Raw genomic sequence first — 21,465 nt, 5'->3', positions numbered from 1 at the left:
TTCCTGGACCAAGGCTCGATGTTCCGTGTTCCTGTCTCAATGGACCAAAACTCGGTGTTCCGCGTTCCTGACCCACTTGTCCGGGGCTCGGTGTTCTGCGTTCCTGTCCCCCTGGACCAAGGCTCTATGTTCCGCGTTCATGTCCCCCTGGACCAATGCTCTATGTTCCCCGTTCCTGTACCCACAGGACCAATGTTCTGTGTTCCGCCTTCCTGTCCACCTGGACCAAGGCTCTATGTTCCGCGTTCCTGTCCGCCTGGACCAAGGCTCTATGTTACGCATTCCTGTCTACTGGACAAAGGCTCAGTTTTCCACGTTCCTGTACCCCTGGACCAAGGTTCAGTGTTCTGCATTCTTGGACCAAGGCTCAGTGTTCCACGTTCCTGTACCCCTGGACAAAGGCACAGTGTTCTGCATTCCTGTACCCACAGGACCAAGGCAGTGTGTTCCGTGTTCCTGACCCCCAGGAAAAAGGCTCTGTGTTCCGCGTTCCTGTCCCACTTGTCCGGGGCTCTGTGTTCTGCGTTCCTGTCCCCCTGGACCAAGGCTCTATGTTCCGCGTTCATGTCCCCCTGGACCAATGCTCTATGTTCCCCGTTCCTGTACCCACAGGACCAAGGCTCTGTGTTCCACATTCCTGTCCCCCTAGACCAAGGCTCTGTGTTCCGCGTTCCTGTCCCCCTGGACCAAGGCTGTGTATTCCCCGTTCCTGTACCCACAGGACCAATGTTCTGTGTTCCGCTTTCCGGTCCCCCTGGACCAAGACTGAATGTTCCGTGTTCCTGTCCACCTGGACCAAGGCTCTGTGGTCCGTGTTCCTGTACCCACAGGACCAAGGCTCTGTGTTCCGTGTTCCTGTACCCACAGGACGAAGGCTTTGTGTTCCGTGTTCCTGTACCCACAGGACCAAGGCTGTGTGTTCCATGTTCCTGTCCCCCTGGAAGAAGGCTCTGTGTTCCGCTTTCCTGTCCCCCTGGATCAAGGCTCTATGTACCGCGTTCCTGTCAACCTGGACTAAGGCTCAGTGTTCCACATTCCTGTCCCACAGCACCAAGGCTGTATGTACCGCGTTCCTGTCCACCTGGACTAAGGCTCTGTGCTCCCCGTTCCTGTCCCACTGCACCAAGGCTGTATGTACCGCATTCCTGTCCCCGTGGACCAAGGCTCTGTGTTCCATGTTCCGGTCCACCTGGCCTAAGGCTCATTGTTCCACGTTCATGTACCCACAGGACCAAGGCTTTATGTTCCGCGTTCCTGTCTACTGGACAAAGGCTCAGTTTTCCACGTTCCTGTACCCCTGGACCGAGGTTCAGTGTTCTGCATTCTTGGACCAAGGCTCAGTGTTCCATGTTCCTGTACCCACAGGAACAAGGCTGTGTGTTCCATGTTCCTGTCCCCCTGGAAGAAGGCTCTATGTACCGCGTTCCTGTCAACCTGGACTAAGGCTCAGTGTTCCACATTCCTGTCCCCCTGGACGAAGGCTCAATGTACCGTGTTCCTGTCCACCTGGACCAAGGCTCTGTGTTCCACATTCCTGTACCCACAGGACCAAGGCTGTGTGTTCCATGTTCCTGTCCCCCTGGAAGAAGGCTCTGTGTTCCGTGTTCCTGTACCCACAGGACCAAGGCTGTGTGTTCTGCGTTCCTGTCCCCCTGGATCAAGGCTCTATGTACCGCGTTCCTGTCAACCTGGACTAAGGCTCTGTGTTCCGCATTCCTGTCCTCCTGGACCAAGGCTCTGTGTTCCATGTTCCGGTCCACATGGCCTAAGGCTCAGTGTTCCGCGTTCATGTACTCACAGGACCAAGGCTCTATGTTCCGCGTTCCTGTCTACTGGACAAAGGCTCAGTTTTCCCCGTTCCTGTACCCCTGGACCGAGGTTCAGTGTTCTGCATTCTTGGACCAAGGCTCAGTGTTCCTTGTTCCTGTACCCACAGGACCAAGGCTCTGTGTTCCGTGTTCCTGTCTCCCTGGACCAAGGCTCTATGTTCCGCGTTCCTGTCTACGGGGCAAAGGCTCAGTTTTCCATGTTCCTGTCCACCTGGACTAAAGCTCTGTTCCATGTTCCTGTCCCCCTGGACCAAGGCTCTGTGTTCCACGTTCCTGTCCCCCTGGACCAATGTTCTGTGTTCCGCCTTCCTGTCCCCCTGGAACAAGGCTCTATGTTCCGTGTTCCTGTACCCCTCTACCAAGGCTCTGTGTTCCGGGTTCCAGTCCACCTGGACCAAGGCACTGTGTACCGTGTTCGTGTCCACCTGGACCAAGGCTCTGTGTTCCGTGTTCCTGTCCCACAGGAACAAGGCTCTGTGTTCCGTGTTCCTGTACCCACAGGACGAAGGCTTTGTGTTCCATGTTCCTGTACCCACAGGACCAAGGCTGTGTGTTCCGTGTTCCTGTCCCCCTGGAACAAGGCTCTGTGTTCCGCGTTCCTGTCCCCCTGGATCAAGGCTCTATGTACCGCGTTCCTGTCAACCTGGACTAATGCTCTGTGTTCCGCATTCCTGTCCCCCTGGACCAAGGCTCTGTGTTCCATGTTCTGGTCCACCTGGCCTAAGGCTCAGTGTTCCGCGTTCATGTACCCACAGGACCAAGGCTTTATGTTCCGCATTCCTGTCCCCCTGGACCAGGGCTCTGTGTTCCACGTTCCTGTACCCGTGGACCAAGGCTCTGTGTTCCACGTTCCTGTACCCCTAGACCAAGGCTCTGTGTTCCACGTTCCTGTACCCACAGGAACTAGGTTCTGCGTTCCACGTTCCTGTCCCTCTGGACCAAGTCTCTGTATTCCCCGTGCCTGTGTACCTGGACCAAGGCTCTGTGTTCCGCGTTCCTGAGCTCCCGGACCAAGGCTCTAAGTTCTGCGTTCCTGTCTACTGGACAAAGGCTCAGTTTCCCGCATTCCTGTACCACTGGACCAAGGCTATGTGTTCCGCGTTCCTGTACCCCTGGACTAAGGTTCAGTGTTCAGCATTCCTGGACCAAGGCTCAATGTTCCGTGTTCCTGTCCCAATGGACCAAGGCTCGGTGTTCCGCGTTCCTGTCCCACTTGTCCAGGGCTCTGTGTTCCGCTTTCCAGTCCCCCTGGACCAATCCTCTATGTTCCGCGTTCCTGTACCCACAGGACCAAGTCTTTATGTTCCGCGTTCCTGTCCCACTGTACCTAGGCTCAGTCTTCCGTGTTCCTGTCCCCCTGGACCAAAGCTCTGTGTTCCGTGTTACTGTCCCACTGGACCAATGCTCTGTGTTCCACGTTACTGTCCCCCTGGACCAAGGCTCTCTGTTCCCCGTTCCTGTCCCCCTCTACCAAGGCTCTGTGTTCCGGGTTCCAGTCCACCTGGACCAAGGCACTGTGCACCGTGTTCCTGTCCACCTGGACCAAGGCTCTGTGTTCCATGTTCCTGTACCCGTGGACCAAGGCTCTGTGTTCCACGTTCCTGTACCCCTGGAATAAGGCTCGGTGTTCCACGTTCCTGTACCCGTGGACCAAGGCTCTGTGTTCCACGTTCCTGTACCCCTGGACCAAGGCTCTGTGTTCCACGTTCCTGTCCCCCTCTACCAAGGCTCTGTGTTCCGGGTTCCAGTCCACCTGGACCAAGGCACTGTGTACCGTGTTCCTGTCCACCTGGACCAAGGCTCTGTGTTCCATGTTCCTGTCCCACAGGAACAAGGCTCTGTGTTCCGTGTTCCTGTACCCACAGGACGAAGGCTTTGTGTTCCATGTTCCTGTACCCACAGGACCAAGGCTGTGTGTTCTGTGTTCCTGTCCCCCTGGAACAAGGCTCTGTGTTCCGCGTTCCTGTCAACCTGGACTAAGGCTCTGTGTTGGGCATTCCTGTACCCCTGGACAAAGGCTCAGTTTTCCACGTTCCGGTCCACGTGGCCTAAGGCTCAGTGTTCCGCGTTCATGTACCCACAGGACCAAGGCTTTCTGTTCCACATTCCTGTCCCCCTGGATGAAGGCTCTGTGTTCCATGTTCCTGTCCACCTGGACTAAGGCTCTTTGTTCTGAGTTCCTGTCCCGCTGGAACAAGGCTCTATGTACCGCGTTCCTGTCCCCTGGACGAAGGCTCTGTATTCCCTGTTCCTGTACCCACAGGACCAATGTTCTGTGTTCCGCTTTCCGGTCCCCCTGGACCAAGACTGAATGTTCCGTGTTCCTGTCCACCTGGACCAAGGCTCTGTGGTCCGTGTTCCTGTACCCACAGGACGAAGGCTTTGTGTTCCGTGTTCCTGTCCCCACAGGACGAAGGATTTGTGTTCCACATTCCTGTCCTCCTGGACCAAGGCTCTGTGTTCCGCATTCCTGTCCCCTTGGACGAAGGCTCTATGTACCGCGTTCATGTCAACCTGGACTAACGCTCTGTGTTCCACATTCCTGTCCCCCTGGATCAAGGCTCTATGTACCGCGTTCCTGTCAACCTGGACTAAGGCTCTGTGTTCCACATTCCTGTCCCCCTGGATCAAGGCTCTATGTACCGCGTTCCTGTTAACCTGGACTAAGGCTCTGTGTTCCGCATTCCTGTCCCCCTGGACCAAGGCTCTGTGTTCCATGTTCCGGTCCACATGGCCTAAGTCTCAGTGTTCCGCGTTCATGTACCCACAGGACCAAGGCTTTATGTTCCGCGTTCCTGTCCCACTGGACCAAGGCTCTATGTTCCGCGTTCCTGTCTACTGGGCAAAGGCTCAGTTTTCCATGTTCCTGTCCACCTGGACTAAGGCTCTGTTCCGTGTTCCTGTCCCCCTGGATCAAGGCTCTGTGTTCCACGTTCCTGTACCCACAGGAACTAGGCTCTGCGTTCCGCGTTCCTGTCCCCCTGGACAAAGTCTCTGTATTCCCCTGGACCAATGTTCTGTGTTCCGCCTTCCTGTCCCCCTGGAACAATGCTCTATGTACCGTGTTCCTGTCCAACTGCACCATGGCTGTATGTACCGCGTTCCTGTACACCTGGACTAAGGCTCTGTGTTCCGCATTCCTGTCCTCCTGGACTAAGGCTCTGTATTCCATGTTCCGGTCCACGTGGCCTAAGGCTCAGTGTTCCGCGTTCATGTACCCACAGGACCAAGGCTTTATGTTCCGCGTTCCTGTCCCCCTGGATCAAGGCTCTATGTTCCGCGTTCCTGTCCCCCTGGACCAATGTTCTATGTTCCGCGTTCCTGTCCCCCTGGACCAAGGCTCTGTGTTCCATGTTCCGGTCCACCTGGCCTAAGGCTCAGTGTTCCGCGTTCATGTACCCACAGGACCAAGGCTTTATGTTCCGCGTTCCTGTCCCACTGGACCAAGGCTCTATGTTACGCGTTCCTGTCTACTGGACAAAGGCTCAGTTTTCCATGTTCCTGTACCCCTGGACTAAGGTTCAGTGTTCTGCATTCTTGGACCACGGCTCAGTGTTCCGTATTCCTGTACCCACAGGACCAAGCCTCTGTGTTCCACATTCCTGTCCCCCTGGAACAAGGCTCTATGTAACGCGTTCCTGTCCCCCTGGACGAAGGCTCTATGTTCCATTTTCCTGTCCACCTGGACTAAGGCTCTTTGTTCCGCGTTCCTGAGCCCCCGGACCAAGGCTCTAAGTTCTGCGTTCCTGTCTACTGGACAAAGGCTCAGTTTCCCGCATTCCTGTACCACTGGACCAAGGCTATGTGTTCCGCGTTCCTGTACCCCTGGACCAAGGTTCAGTGTTCAGCATTCCTGGACCAAGGCTCAATGTTCCGTGTTCCTGTCCCAATGGACCAAGGCTCGGTGTTCCGCGTTCCTGTACCCAAAGGACCAAGTCTTTATGTTCCGCGTTCCTGTCCCACTGGACCTAGGCTCAGTCTTCCGTGTTCCTGTCCCCCTGTACCAATGCTCTGTGTTCCGTGTTCCTGTCCCCCTGGACCAAAGCTCTTATTTTCCGTGTTCCTGTCCCACTGGACCAATGCTCTGTGTTCCACGTTACTGTCCCCCTGGACCAAGGCTCTCTGTTCCACGTTCCTGTCCCACTGGACCAAGGCTCTATGTTCCGCGTTCCTGTCTACTGGACAAAGGCTCAGTTTTCCATGTTCCTGTACCCCTGGACCAAGGTTCAGTGTTCTGCATTCTTGGACCAAGGCTCAGTGTTCCGTATTCCTGTACCCACAGGACCAAGCCTCTGTGTTCCACATTCCTGTCCCCCTGGATGAAGGCTCTATGTTCCATGTTCCCGTCCACCTAGACTAAGGCTCTTTGTTCCGCGTTCCTGTCCCCATGGACCAAGGCTCTGTGTTCCACATTCCTGTACCCGTGGACCAAGGCTCTGTGTTCCACGTTCCTGTACCCACAGGACCAAGGCTCTGTGTTCCGCGTTCCAGTACCCATAGGAACTAGGTTCTGCGTTCCACGTTCCTGTCCCTCTGGACCAAGGCTCTGTATTCCCCGTTGCTGTCCCCCTGGACGAAGGCTCTGTATTCCCTGTTCCTGTACCCACAGGACCAATGTTCTGTGTTCCGCTTTCCGGTCCCCCTGGACCAAGACTGAATGTTCCGTGTTCCTGTCCACCTGGACCAAGGCTCTGTGGTACGTGCTCCTGTACCCACAGGACGAAGGCTTTGTGTTCCGTGTTCCGGTACCCACAGGATCAAGGCTCTATGTAACGCGTTCCTGTCAACCTGGACTAAGGCTCTGTGTTCCGCATTCCTGTCCCCCTGGACCAAGGCTGTGTGTTCCATGTTCCTGTCCCCCTGGAAGAAGGCTCTGTGTTCCGTGTTCCTGTACCCACAGGACCAAGGCTGTGTGTTCTGCGTTCCTGTCCCCCTGGATCAAGGCTCTATGTACCGCGTTCCTGTCAACCTGGACTAAGGCTCTGTGTTCCGCATTCCTGTCCTCCTGGACCAAGGCTCTGTGTTCCATGTTCCGGTCCACATGGCCTAAGGCTCAGTGTTCCGCGTTCATGTACTCACAGGACCAAGGCTCTATGTTCCGCGTTCCTGTCTACTGGACAAAGGCTCAGTTTTCCCCGTTCCTGTACCCCTGGACCGAGGTTCAGTGTTCTGCATTCTTGGACCAAGGCTCAGTGTTCCTTGTTCCTGTACCCACAGGACCAAGGCTCTGTGTTCCGTGTTCCTGTCTCCCTGGACCAAGGCTCTATGTTCCGCGTTCCTGTCTACGGGGCAAAGGCTCAGTTTTCCATGTTCCTGTCCACCTGGACTAAAGCTCTGTTCCATGTTCCTGTCCCCCTGGACCAAGGCTCTGTGTTCCACGTTCCTGTCCCCCTGGACCAATGTTCTGTGTTCCGCCTTCCTGTCCCCCTGGAACAAGGCTCTATGTTCCGTGTTCCTGTACCCCTCTACCAAGGCTCTGTGTTCCGGGTTCCAGTCCACCTGGACCAAGGCACTGTGTACCGTGTTCGTGTCCACCTGGACCAAGGCTCTGTGTTCCGTGTTCCTGTCCCACAGGAACAAGGCTCTGTGTTCCGTGTTCCTGTACCCACAGGACGAAGGCTTTGTGTTCCATGTTCCTGTACCCACAGGACCAAGGCTGTGTGTTCCGTGTTCCTGTCCCCCTGGAACAAGGCTCTGTGTTCCGCGTTCCTGTCCCCCTGGATCAAGGCTCTATGTACCGCGTTCCTGTCAACCTGGACTAATGCTCTGTGTTCCGCATTCCTGTCCCCCTGGACCAAGGCTCTGTGTTCCATGTTCTGGTCCACCTGGCCTAAGGCTCAGTGTTCCGCGTTCATGTACCCACAGGACCAAGGCTTTATGTTCCGCATTCCTGTCCCCCTGGACCAGGGCTCTGTGTTCCACGTTCCTGTACCCGTGGACCAAGGCTCTGTGTTCCACGTTCCTGTACCCCTAGACCAAGGCTCTGTGTTCCACGTTCCTGTACCCACAGGAACTAGGTTCTGCGTTCCACGTTCCTGTCCCTCTGGACCAAGTCTCTGTATTCCCCGTGCCTGTGTACCTGGACCAAGGCTCTGTGTTCCGCGTTCCTGAGCTCCCGGACCAAGGCTCTAAGTTCTGCGTTCCTGTCTACTGGACAAAGGCTCAGTTTCCCGCATTCCTGTACCACTGGACCAAGGCTATGTGTTCCGCGTTCCTGTACCCCTGGACTAAGGTTCAGTGTTCAGCATTCCTGGACCAAGGCTCAATGTTCCGTGTTCCTGTCCCAATGGACCAAGGCTCGGTGTTCCGCGTTCCTGTCCCACTTGTCCAGGGCTCTGTGTTCCGCTTTCCAGTCCCCCTGGACCAATCCTCTATGTTCCGCGTTCCTGTACCCACAGGACCAAGTCTTTATGTTCCGCGTTCCTGTCCCACTGTACCTAGGCTCAGTCTTCCGTGTTCCTGTCCCCCTGGACCAAAGCTCTGTGTTCCGTGTTACTGTCCCACTGGACCAATGCTCTGTGTTCCACGTTACTGTCCCCCTGGACCAAGGCTCTCTGTTCCCCGTTCCTGTCCCCCTCTACCAAGGCTCTGTGTTCCGGGTTCCAGTCCACCTGGACCAAGGCACTGTGCACCGTGTTCCTGTCCACCTGGACCAAGGCTCTGTGTTCCATGTTCCTGTACCCGTGGACCAAGGCTCTGTGTTCCACGTTCCTGTACCCCTGGAATAAGGCTCGGTGTTCCACGTTCCTGTACCCGTGGACCAAGGCTCTGTGTTCCACGTTCCTGTACCCCTGGACCAAGGCTCTGTGTTCCACGTTCCTGTCCCCCTCTACCAAGGCTCTGTGTTCCGGGTTCCAGTCCACCTGGACCAAGGCACTGTGTACCGTGTTCCTGTCCACCTGGACCAAGGCTCTGTGTTCCATGTTCCTGTCCCACAGGAACAAGGCTCTGTGTTCCGTGTTCCTGTACCCACAGGACGAAGGCTTTGTGTTCCATGTTCCTGTACCCACAGGACCAAGGCTGTGTGTTCTGTGTTCCTGTCCCCCTGGAACAAGGCTCTGTGTTCCGCGTTCCTGTCAACCTGGACTAAGGCTCTGTGTTGGGCATTCCTGTACCCCTGGACAAAGGCTCAGTTTTCCACGTTCCGGTCCACGTGGCCTAAGGCTCAGTGTTCCGCGTTCATGTACCCACAGGACCAAGGCTTTCTGTTCCACATTCCTGTCCCCCTGGATGAAGGCTCTGTGTTCCATGTTCCTGTCCACCTGGACTAAGGCTCTTTGTTCTGAGTTCCTGTCCCGCTGGAACAAGGCTCTATGTACCGCGTTCCTGTCCCCTGGACGAAGGCTCTGTATTCCCTGTTCCTGTACCCACAGGACCAATGTTCTGTGTTCCGCTTTCCGGTCCCCCTGGACCAAGACTGAATGTTCCGTGTTCCTGTCCACCTGGACCAAGGCTCTGTGGTCCGTGTTCCTGTACCCACAGGACGAAGGCTTTGTGTTCCGTGTTCCTGTCCCCACAGGACGAAGGATTTGTGTTCCACATTCCTGTCCTCCTGGACCAAGGCTCTGTGTTCCGCATTCCTGTCCCCTTGGACGAAGGCTCTATGTACCGCGTTCATGTCAACCTGGACTAACGCTCTGTGTTCCACATTCCTGTCCCCCTGGATCAAGGCTCTATGTACCGCGTTCCTGTCAACCTGGACTAAGGCTCTGTGTTCCACATTCCTGTCCCCCTGGATCAAGGCTCTATGTACCGCGTTCCTGTTAACCTGGACTAAGGCTCTGTGTTCCGCATTCCTGTCCCCCTGGACCAAGGCTCTGTGTTCCATGTTCCGGTCCACATGGCCTAAGTCTCAGTGTTCCGCGTTCATGTACCCACAGGACCAAGGCTTTATGTTCCGCGTTCCTGTCCCACTGGACCAAGGCTCTATGTTCCGCGTTCCTGTCTACTGGGCAAAGGCTCAGTTTTCCATGTTCCTGTCCACCTGGACTAAGGCTCTGTTCCGTGTTCCTGTCCCCCTGGATCAAGGCTCTGTGTTCCACGTTCCTGTACCCACAGGAACTAGGCTCTGCGTTCCGCGTTCCTGTCCCCCTGGACAAAGTCTCTGTATTCCCCTGGACCAATGTTCTGTGTTCCGCCTTCCTGTCCCCCTGGAACAATGCTCTATGTACCGTGTTCCTGTCCAACTGCACCATGGCTGTATGTACCGCGTTCCTGTACACCTGGACTAAGGCTCTGTGTTCCGCATTCCTGTCCTCCTGGACTAAGGCTCTGTATTCCATGTTCCGGTCCACGTGGCCTAAGGCTCAGTGTTCCGCGTTCATGTACCCACAGGACCAAGGCTTTATGTTCCGCGTTCCTGTCCCCCTGGATCAAGGCTCTATGTTCCGCGTTCCTGTCCCCCTGGACCAATGTTCTATGTTCCGCGTTCCTGTCCCCCTGGACCAAGGCTCTGTGTTCCATGTTCCGGTCCACCTGGCCTAAGGCTCAGTGTTCCGCGTTCATGTACCCACAGGACCAAGGCTTTATGTTCCGCGTTCCTGTCCCACTGGACCAAGGCTCTATGTTACGCGTTCCTGTCTACTGGACAAAGGCTCAGTTTTCCATGTTCCTGTACCCCTGGACTAAGGTTCAGTGTTCTGCATTCTTGGACCACGGCTCAGTGTTCCGTATTCCTGTACCCACAGGACCAAGCCTCTGTGTTCCACATTCCTGTCCCCCTGGAACAAGGCTCTATGTAACGCGTTCCTGTCCCCCTGGACGAAGGCTCTATGTTCCATTTTCCTGTCCACCTGGACTAAGGCTCTTTGTTCCGCGTTCCTGAGCCCCCGGACCAAGGCTCTAAGTTCTGCGTTCCTGTCTACTGGACAAAGGCTCAGTTTCCCGCATTCCTGTACCACTGGACCAAGGCTATGTGTTCCGCGTTCCTGTACCCCTGGACCAAGGTTCAGTGTTCAGCATTCCTGGACCAAGGCTCAATGTTCCGTGTTCCTGTCCCAATGGACCAAGGCTCGGTGTTCCGCGTTCCTGTACCCAAAGGACCAAGTCTTTATGTTCCGCGTTCCTGTCCCACTGGACCTAGGCTCAGTCTTCCGTGTTCCTGTCCCCCTGTACCAATGCTCTGTGTTCCGTGTTCCTGTCCCCCTGGACCAAAGCTCTTATTTTCCGTGTTCCTGTCCCACTGGACCAATGCTCTGTGTTCCACGTTACTGTCCCCCTGGACCAAGGCTCTCTGTTCCACGTTCCTGTCCCACTGGACCAAGGCTCTATGTTCCGCGTTCCTGTCTACTGGACAAAGGCTCAGTTTTCCATGTTCCTGTACCCCTGGACCAAGGTTCAGTGTTCTGCATTCTTGGACCAAGGCTCAGTGTTCCGTATTCCTGTACCCACAGGACCAAGCCTCTGTGTTCCACATTCCTGTCCCCCTGGATGAAGGCTCTATGTTCCATGTTCCCGTCCACCTAGACTAAGGCTCTTTGTTCCGCGTTCCTGTCCCCATGGACCAAGGCTCTGTGTTCCACATTCCTGTACCCGTGGACCAAGGCTCTGTGTTCCACGTTCCTGTACCCACAGGACCAAGGCTCTGTGTTCCGCGTTCCAGTACCCATAGGAACTAGGTTCTGCGTTCCACGTTCCTGTCCCTCTGGACCAAGGCTCTGTATTCCCCGTTGCTGTCCCCCTGGACGAAGGCTCTGTATTCCCTGTTCCTGTACCCACAGGACCAATGTTCTGTGTTCCGCTTTCCGGTCCCCCTGGACCAAGACTGAATGTTCCGTGTTCCTGTCCACCTGGACCAAGGCTCTGTGGTACGTGCTCCTGTACCCACAGGACGAAGGCTTTGTGTTCCGTGTTCCGGTACCCACAGGATCAAGGCTCTATGTAACGCGTTCCTGTCAACCTGGACTAAGGCTCTGTGTTCCGCATTCCTGTCCCCCTGGACCAAGGCTCTGTGTTCCATGTTCCTGTCCCCCTGGACCAAGGCTCTGTGTTCCGGTTTCCTCTCCCCATCTATCAAGGCTCTATGTACCGCGTTCCTGTCAACCTGGACTAAGGCTCTGTGTTCCGCATTCCAGTCCACCTGGACCAAGGCACTGTGTTCCACGTTCCTGTCCCACAGGAACAAGGCTCTGTGTTCCGTGTTCCTGTACCCACAGGACCAAGGCTGTGTGTTCCGTGTTCCTGTCCCCCTGGAACAAGGCTCTGTGTTCCGCGTTCCTGTCCTCCTGGATCAAGGCTCTATGTACCGCGTTCCTGTCAACCTGGACTAAGGCTCTGTGTTCCGCATTCCTGTCCCCCTGGCCTAAGGCTCAGTGTTCCGCGTTCATATACCCACAGGACCAAGGCTTTATGTTCCGCGTTCCTGTCCCCCTGGACCAAGGCTCTATGTTCCGCGTTCCTGTCTACTGGACAAAGGCTCAGTTTTCCACGTTCCTGTACCGCTGGACCAAGGTTCAGTGTTCCGCATTCTTAGACGAAGGCTCTGTGTTCCACATTCCTGTCCCCCTGGAACAAGGCTCTATGTACCGCGTTCCTGTCCCCCTGGACGAAGGCTCTATGTTCCATTTTCCTGTCCACCTGGACTAAGGCTCTTTGTTCCGCGTTCCTGTCCCCCTGGACCAATTCTCTGTATTCCCAGTTCCTGTACCCACAGGACCAATGTTCTGTGTTCCGCTTTCCGGTCCCCCTGGACCAAGACTGAATGTTCCGTGTTCCTGTCCACCTGGACCAAGGCTCTGTGGTACGTGCTCCTGTACCCACAGGACGAAGGCTCTGTGTTCCGTGTTCCTGTACCCACAGGACCAAGCCTCTGTGTTCCACATTCCTGTTCCCCTGGATGAAGGCTCTATGTTCCATGTTCCTGTCCACCTAGACTAAGGCTCTTTGTTCCGCGTTCCTGTCCCCCTGGACCAAGGCTCTGTGTTCCACATTCCTGTACCCGTGGACCAAGGCTCTGTGTTCTACGTTCCTGTACCCACAGGACCAAGGCTCTGTGTTCCGCGTTCCAGTACCCACAGGAACTAGGTTCTGCGTTCCACGTTCCTGTCCCTCTGGACCAAGGCTCTGTATTCCCCGTTGCTGTCCCCCTGGACGAAGGCTCTGTATTCCCTGTTCCTGTACCCACAGGACCAATGTTCTGTGTTCCGCTTTCCGGTCCCCCTGGACCAAGACTGAATGTTCCGTGTTCCTGTCCACCTGGACCAAGGCTCTGTGGTACGTGCTCCTGTACCCACAGGACGAAGGCTTTGTGTTCCGTGTTCCGGTACCCACAGGACCAAGGCTGTGTGTTCCATGTTCCTGTCCACCTGGAAGAAGGCTCTGTGTTCCGTGTTCCTCTACACACAGGACCAAGTCTGTGTGTTCCGCGTTCCTGTCCCCCTGGATCAAGGCTCTATGTACCGCGTTCCTGTCAACCTGGACTAAGGCTCTGTGTTCCGCATTCCTGTCCCCCTGGACCAAGGCTCTGTGTTCCATGTTCCGGTCCACATGGCCTAAGGCTCAGTGTTCCGTGTTCATGTTTCCACAGGACCAAGGCTTTATGTTCCGCGTTCCTGTCCCACTGGAACAAGGCTCTATGTTCCGCGTTCCTGTCTACTGGACAAAGGCTCAGTTTTCCATGTTCCTGCACCACTGGACCAAGGTTCAGTGTCCTGCATTCTTGGACCAAGGCTCAGTGTTCCGTGTCCCTGTCCCCTGGACCAAGGCTCTGTGTTCCACATTCCTGTCCCCCTGGAACAAGGCTCTATGTACTGTGTTCCTGTCCCCCTGGACGAAGGCTCTATGTTCCACATTCCTGTCCACCTGGACTAAGGCTCTTTGTTCCGCGTTCCTGTCCCCCTGGACCAAGGCTCTGTGTTCCACGTTCCTGTACCCGTGGACCAAGGCTCTGTGTTCCATGTTCCTGTACCCCTGGACCAAGGCTCTGTGTTCCGCGTTCCTGTACCCACAGGAACTAGGTTCTGTGTTCCACGTTCCTGTCCCTCTGGACCAAGTCTCTGTATTCCCCGTTCCTGTCCCCCGGGACCAAGGCTCTGTGTTCCACGTTCCTGTACCCACAGGAACTAGGTTCTGTATTCCCCGTTCCTGTCCACCTGGACCAAGGCTCTGTGTTCCGCATTCCTGAGCCCCCGGACCAATGCTCTATGTTCCGCGTTCATGTACCCACAGGACCAAGTCTTTATGTTCCGCGTTCCTGTCCCACTGGACCTAGGCTCAGTCTTCCGTGTTCCTGTCCCCCTGGAACAAAGCTCTGTGTTCCGTGTTCCTGTCCCACTGGACCAATGCTCTGTGTTCCACGTTACTGTCCCCCTGGACCAAGGCTCTCTGGTCCATGTTCCTGTCCCCCTGGACCAAGGCTCTGTGTTCCGGTTTCCTCTCCCCATCTATCAAGGCTCTGTGTTCCGTGTTCCAGTCCACCTGGACCAAGGCACTGTGTAGCGTGTTCCTGTCCACCTGGACCAAGGCTCTGTGTTCCACGTTCCTGTCCCACAGGAACAAGGCTCTGTGTTCCGTGTTCCTGTACCCACAGGACCAAGGCTGTGTGTTCCGTGTTCCTGTCCCCCTGGAACAAGGCTCTGTGTTCCGCGTTCCTGTCCTCCTGGATCAAGGCTCTATGTACCGCGTTCCTGTCAACCTGGACTAAGGCTCTGTGTTCCGCATTCCTGTCCCCCTGGCCTAAGGCTCAGTGTTCCGCGTTCATGTACCCACAGGACCAAGGCTTTATGTTCCGCGTTCCTGTCCCCCTGGACCAAGGCTCTATGTTACGCGTTCCTGTCTACTGGACCAAGGCTCTATGTTCCGCGTTCCTGTCTACTGGACAAAGGCTCAGTTTTCCACGTTCCTGTACCGCTGGACCAAGGTTCAGTGTTCTGCATTCTTGGACCAAGGCTCAGTGTTCCGTGTTCCTGTACCCACAGGACCAAGGCTCTGTGTTCCACATTCCTGTCCCCCTGGAATAAGGCTCTATGTACCGCGTTCCTGTCCCCCTGGACGAAGGCTCTGTGGTCCATGTTCCTGTACCCACAGGACCAAGGCTCTGTGTTCCACATTCCTGTCCCCCTGGAACAAGGCTCAATGTTCCGCGTTCCTGTCCCCCTGGACGAAGGCTCTATGTTCCATTTTCCTGTCCACCTGGACTAAGGCTCTTTGTTCCGCGTTCCTGTCCCCTGGACCAATTCTCTGTATTCCCTGTTCCTGTACCCACAGGACCAATGTTCTGTGTTCCGCTTTCCGGTCCCCCTGGACCAAGACTGAATGTTCCGTGTTCCTGTCCACCTGGACCAAGGCTCTGTGGTACGTGCTCCTGTACCCACAGGACGAAGGCTTTGTGTTCCGTGTTCCGGTACCCACAGGACCAAGGCTGTGTGTTCCATGTTCCTGTCCACCTGGAAGAAGGCTCAGTGTTCCGTGTTCCTCTACCCACAGGACCAAGGCTGTGTGTTACGCGTTCCTGTCCCCCTGGATCAAGGCTCTATGTACCGCGTTCCTGTCAACCTGGACTAAGGCTCTGTGTTCCGCATTCCTGTCCCCCTGGACCAAGGCTCTGTGTTCCATGTTCCGGTCCACCTGGCCTAAGGCTCAGTGTTCCGCGTTCATGTACCCACAGGACCAAGGCTTTATGTTCCGCGTTCCTGTCCCACTGGACAAAGGCTCTATGTTCCGCGTTCCTGTCTACTGGACAAAGGCTCAGTTTTCCATGTTCCTGTACCCCTGGACCAAGGTTCAGTGTTCTGCATTCTTGGACCAAGGCTCAGTGTTCCGTATTCCTGTACCCACAGGACCAAACCTCTGTGTTCCACATTCCTGTTCCCCTGGATGAAGGCTCTATGTTCCATGTTCCTGTCCACCTGGACTAAGGCTCTTTGTTCCGCGTTCCTGTCCCTCTGGACCAAGGCTCGGTGTTCCACGTTCCTGTACCCGTGGACCAAGGCTCTGTGTTCCACGTTCCTGTACCCACAGGAACTAGGTTCTGTGTTCCACGTTCCTGTCCCCCTGGATGAAGGCTCTATGTTCCATGTTCCTGTCCACCTGGACTAAGGCTCTTTGTTCCGCGTTCCTGTACCCACAGGACCAAACCTCTGTGTTCCACTTTCCTGTACCCGTGGACCAAGGCTCTGTGTTCCACGTTCCTGTACCCCTGGACCAAGGCTCTGTGTTCCACGTACCTGTACCCACAGGAACAAGGTACTGCGTTCCACGTTCCTGTCCCTCTGGACCAAGTCTCTGTATTCCCCGTTCCTGTCCCCCGCGACCAAGGCTCTGTGTTCCACGTTCCTGTACCCACAGGAACTAGGTTCTGCGTTCCACGTTCCTGACCCTCTGGACCAAGTCTCTGTATTCCCCGTTCCTGTCCACCTGGACCAAGGCTCCGTGTTCCGCGTTCCTGAGCCCCTGGACCAAGGCTCTAAGTTCTGCGTTCCTGTCTACTGGACAAAGGCTCAGTTTCCCGCATTCCTGTACCACAGGACCAAGGCTATGTGTTCCGCGTTCCTGTCCCACTTGACCAGGGCTCTGTGTTCCGCTTTCCTGTCCCCTTGGACCAAGGCTCTATGTTCCGCGTTCCTGTCCCAATGGACCAAGTCTCTGTATTCCCCGTTCCTGTCCCCCGCGACCAAGGCTCTGTGTTCCACGTTCCTGTACCCACAGGAACTAGGTTCTGCGTTCCACGTTCCTGACCCTCTGGACCAAGTCTCTGTATTCCCCGTTCCTGTCCACCTGGACCAAGGCTCCGTGTTCCGCGTTCCTGAGCCCCTGGACCAGGGCTCTAAGTTCTGCGTTCCTGTCTACTGGACAAAGGCTCAGTTTCCCGCATTCCTGTACCACAGGACCAAGGCTATGTGTTCCGCGTTCCTGTCCCACTTGACCAGGGCTCTGTGTTCCGCTTTCCTGTCCCCCTGGACAAAGGCTCTATGTACCGCGTTCCTGTCAACCTGGACTAAGGCTCTGTGTTCAGCATTCCTGGACCAAGGCTCAATGTTCCGTGTTCCTGTCCCAATGGACCAAGGCTCGGTGTTCCGCGTTCCTGTACCCAAAGGACCAAGTCTTTATGTTCCGCGTTCCTGTCCCACTGGACCTAGGCTCAGTCTTCCGTGTTCCTGTCCCCCTGGACCAATGCTCTGTGTTCCGTGTTCCTGTCCCCCTGGACCAAAGCTCTTATTTTCCGTGTTCCTGTCCCACTGGACCAATGCTCTGTGTTCCACGTTACTCTCCCCCTGGACCAAGGCTCTCTGTTCCACGTTCCTGTCCCACTGGACCAAGGCTCTATGTTCCGCGTTCCTGTCTACTGGACAAAGGCTCAGTTTTCCATGTTCCTGTACCCCTGGACCAAGGTTCAGTGTTCTGCATTCTTGGACCAAGGCTCAGTGTTCCGTATTCCTGTACCCACAGGACCAAGCCTCTGTGTTCCACATTCCTGTCCCCCTGGATGAAGGCTCTATGTTCCATGTTCCCGTCCACCTAGACTAAGGCTCTTTGTTCCGCGTTCCTGTCCCCCTGGACCAAGGCTCTGTGTTCCACATTCCTGTACCCGTGGACCAAGGCTCTGTGTTCCACGTTCCTGTACCCACAGGACCAAGGCTCTGTGTTCCGCGTTCCAGTACCCACAGGAACTAGGTTCTGCGTTCCACGTTCCTGTCCCTCTGGACCAAGGCTCTGTATTCCCCGTTGCTGTCCCCCTGGACGAAGGCTCTGTATTCCCTGTTCCTGTACCCACAGGACCAATGTTCTGTGTTCCGCTTTCCGGTCCCCCTGGACCAAGACTGAATGTTCCGTGTTCCTGTCCACCTGGACCAAGGCTCTGTGGTACGTGCTCCTGTACCCACAGGACGAAGGCTTTGTGTTCCGTGTTCCGGTACCCACAGGATCAAGGCTCTATGTACCGCGTTCCTGTCAACCTGGACTAAGGCTCTGTGTTCCGCATTCCTGTCCCCCTGGACCAAGGCTCTGTGTTCCATGTTCCTGTCCCCCTGGACCAAGGCTCTGTGTTCCGGTTTCCTCTCCCCATCTATCAAGGCTCTGTGTTCCGTGTTCCAGTCCACCTGGACCAAGGCACTGTGTAGCGTGTTCCTGTCCACCTGGACCAAGGCTCTGTGTTCCACGTTCCTGTCCCACAGGAACAAGGCTCTGTGTTCCGTGTTCCTGTACCCACAGGACCAAGGCTGTGTGTTCCGTGTTCCTGTCCCCCTGGAACAAGGCTCTGTGTTCCGCGTTCCTGTCCTCCTGGATCAAGGCTCTATGTACCGCGTTCCTGTCAACCTGGACTAAGGCTCTGTGTTCCGCATTCCTGTCCCCCTGGCCTAAGGCTCAGTGTTCCGCGTTCATATACCCACAGGACCAAGGCTTTATGTTCCGCGTTCCTGTCCCCCTGGACCAAGGCTCTATGTTCCGCGTTCCTGTCTACTGGACAAAGGCTCAGTTTTCCACGTTCCTGTACCGCTGGACCAAGGTTCAGTGTTCTGCATTCTTGGACCAAGGCTCAGTGTTCCGTGTTCCTGTACCCACAGGACCAAGGCTCTGTGTTCCACATTCCTGTCCCCCTGGAACAAGGCTCTATGTACCGCGTTCCTGTCCCCCTGGACGAAGGCTCTATGTTCCATGTTCCTGTCCCCCTGGACGAAGGCTCTATGTTCCATGTTCCTGTCCCCCTGGACGAAGGCTCTATGTTCCATTTTCCTGTCCACCTGGACTAAGGCTCTTTGTTCCGCGTTCCTGTCCCCCTGGACCAATTCTCTGTATTCCCTGTTCCTGTACCCACAGGACCAATGTTCTGTGTTCCGCTTTCCGGTCCCCCTGGACCAAGACTGAATGTTCCGTGTTCCTGTCCACCTGGACCAAGTCTCTGTGTTCCGTGTTCCTGTACCCACAGGACGAAGGCTTTGTGTTCCGTGTTCCTGTACCCACAGGACCAAGGCTGTGTGTTCCATGTTCCTGTCCACCTGGAAGAAGGCTCTGTGTTCCGTGTTCCTCTACCCAGAGGACCAAGGCTGTGTGTTACGCGTTCCTGTCCCCCTGGATCAAGGCTCTATGTACCGCGTTCCTGTCAACCTGGACTAAGGCTCTGTGTTCCGCATTCCTGTCCCCCTGGACCAAGGCTCTATGTTCCGCGTTCCTATCCGTCTGGACCAATGTTCTATGTTCCGCGTTCCTGTCCCCCTGGACCAAGGCTCTGTGTTCCATGTTCCGGTCCACCTGGCCTAAGGCTCAGTGTTCCGCGTTCATGTACCCACAGGACCAAGGCTTTATGTTCCGCGTTCCTGTCCCACTGGACCAAGGCTCTATGTTCCGCGTTCCTGTCTACTGGACAAAGGCTCAGTTTTCCATGTTCCTGTACCCCTGGACCAAGGTTCAGTGTTCTGCATTCTTGGACCCGGCTTATTGTTCCGTGTTCCTGTACCCACAGGACCAAGGCTCTGTGTTCCACATTCCTGTTCCCCTGGAACAAGGCTCTATGTAACGCGTTCCTGTCCCCCTGGACGAAGGCTCTATGTTCCATGTTCCTGTCCACCTGGACTAAGGCTCTTTGTTCCGCGTTCCTGAGCCCCCGGACCAAGGCTCTAAGTTCTGCGTTCCTGTCTACTGGACAAAGGCTCAGTTTCCCGCATTCCTGTACCACTGGACCAAGGCTATGTGTTCCGCGTTCCTGTACCCCTGGACCAAGGTTCAGTGTTCAGCATTCCTGGACCAAGTCTCAATGTTCCGTGTTCCTGTCCCAATGGACCAAGGCTCGGTGTTCCGCGTTCCTGTACCCAAAGGACCAAGTCTTTATGTTCCGCGTTCCTGTCCCACTGGACCTAGGCTCAGTCTTCCGTGTTCCTGTCCCCCTGGACCAAAGCTCTTATTTTCCGTGTTCCTGTCCCACTGGACCAAAGCTCTGCGTTCCACGTTACTGTCCCCCTGGACCAAGGCTCTCTGTTCCACGTTCCTGTCCCACTGGACCAAGGCTCTATGTTCCGCGTTCCTGTCTACTGGACAAAGGCTCAGTTTTCCATGTTCCTGTACCCACAGGACCAAGCCTCTGTGTTCCACATTCCTGTTCCCCTGGATGAAGGCTCTATGTTCCATGTTCCTGTCCACCTAGACTAAGGCTCTTTGTTCCGCGTTCCTGTCCCCCTGGACAAAGGCTCTGTGTTCCACGTTCCTGTACCCACAGGACCAAGGCTCTGTGTTCTGCGTTCCAGTACCCACAGGAACTAGGTTCTGCGTTCCACGTTCCTGTCCCTCTGGACCAAGGCTCTGTATTCCCCGTTGCTGTCCCCCTGGACGAAGGCTCTGTATTCCCTGTTCCTGTACCCACAGGACCAATGTTCTGTGTTCCGCTTTCCGGTCCCCCTGGACCAAGACTGAATGTTCCGTGTTCCTGTCCACCTGGACCAAGGCTCTGTGGTACGTGCTCCTGTACCCACAGGACGAAGGCTTTGTGTTCCGTGTTCCGGTACCCACAGGACCAAGGCTGTGTGTTCCATGTTCCTGTCCACCTGGAAGAAGGCTCTGTGTTCCGTGTTCCGGTACCCACAGGACCAAGGCTGTGTGTTCCATGTTCCTGTCCACCTGGCCTAAGGCTCAGTGTTCCGTGTTCATGTTTCCACAGGACCAAGGCTTTATGTTCCGCGTTCCTGTCCCACTGGAACAAGGCTCTATGTTCCGCGTTCCTGTCTACTGGACAAAGGCTCAGTTTTCCATGTTCCTGCACCACTGGACCAAGGTTCAGTGTCCTGCATTCTTGGACCAAGGCTCAGTGTTCCGTGTCCCTGTCCCCTGGACCAAGGCTCTGTGTTCCACATTCCTGTCCCCCTGGAACAAGGCTCTATGTACTGTGTTCCTGTCCCCCTGGACGAAGGCTCTATGTTCCACATTCCTGTCCACCTGGACTAAGGCTCTTTGTTCCGCGTTCCTGTCCCCCTGGACCAAGGCTCTGTGTTCCACGTTCCTGTACCCGTGGACCAAGGCTCTGTGTTCCATGTTCCTGTACCCCTGGACCAAGGCTCTGTGTTCCGCGTTCCTGTACCCACAGGAACTAGGTTCTGTGTTCCACGTTCCTGTCCCTCTGGACCAAGTCTCTGTATTCCCCATTCCTGTCCCCCGGGACCAAGGCTCTGTGTTCCACGTTCCTGTACCCACAGGAACTAGGTTCTGCGTTCCACGTTCCTGTCCCTCTGGACCAAGTCTCTGTATTCCCCGTTCCTGTCCACCTGGACCAAGGCTCTGTGTTCCGCATTCCTGAGCCCCCGGACCAATGCTCTATGTTCCGCGTTCCTGTACCCACAGGACCAAGTCTTTATGTTCCGCGTTCCTGTCCCACTGGACCTAGGCTCAGTCTTCCGTGTTCCTGTCCCCCTGGAACAAAGCTCTGTGTTCCGTGTTCCTGTCCCACTGGACCAATGCTCTGTGTTCCACGTTACTGTCCCCCTGGACCATGGCTCTCTGGTCCATGTTCCTGTCCCCCTGGACCATGGCTCTGTGTTCCGGTTTCCTCTCCCCATCTATCAAGGCTCTGTGTTCCGTGTTCCAGTCCACCTGGACCAAGGCACTGTGTAGCGTGTTCCTGTCCACCTGGACCAAGGCTCTGTGTTCCACGTTCCTGTCCCACAGGAACAAGGCTCTGTGTTCCGTGTTCCTGTACCCACTGGAACAAGGCTCTGTG

This window comes from Hypanus sabinus, chromosome 8 (assembly GCF_030144855.1).
Source record: "Hypanus sabinus isolate sHypSab1 chromosome 8, sHypSab1.hap1, whole genome shotgun sequence".
NCBI lineage: Eukaryota > Metazoa > Chordata > Chondrichthyes > Myliobatiformes > Dasyatidae > Hypanus > Hypanus sabinus.
This window is presented reverse-complemented; position numbering follows the sequence as displayed.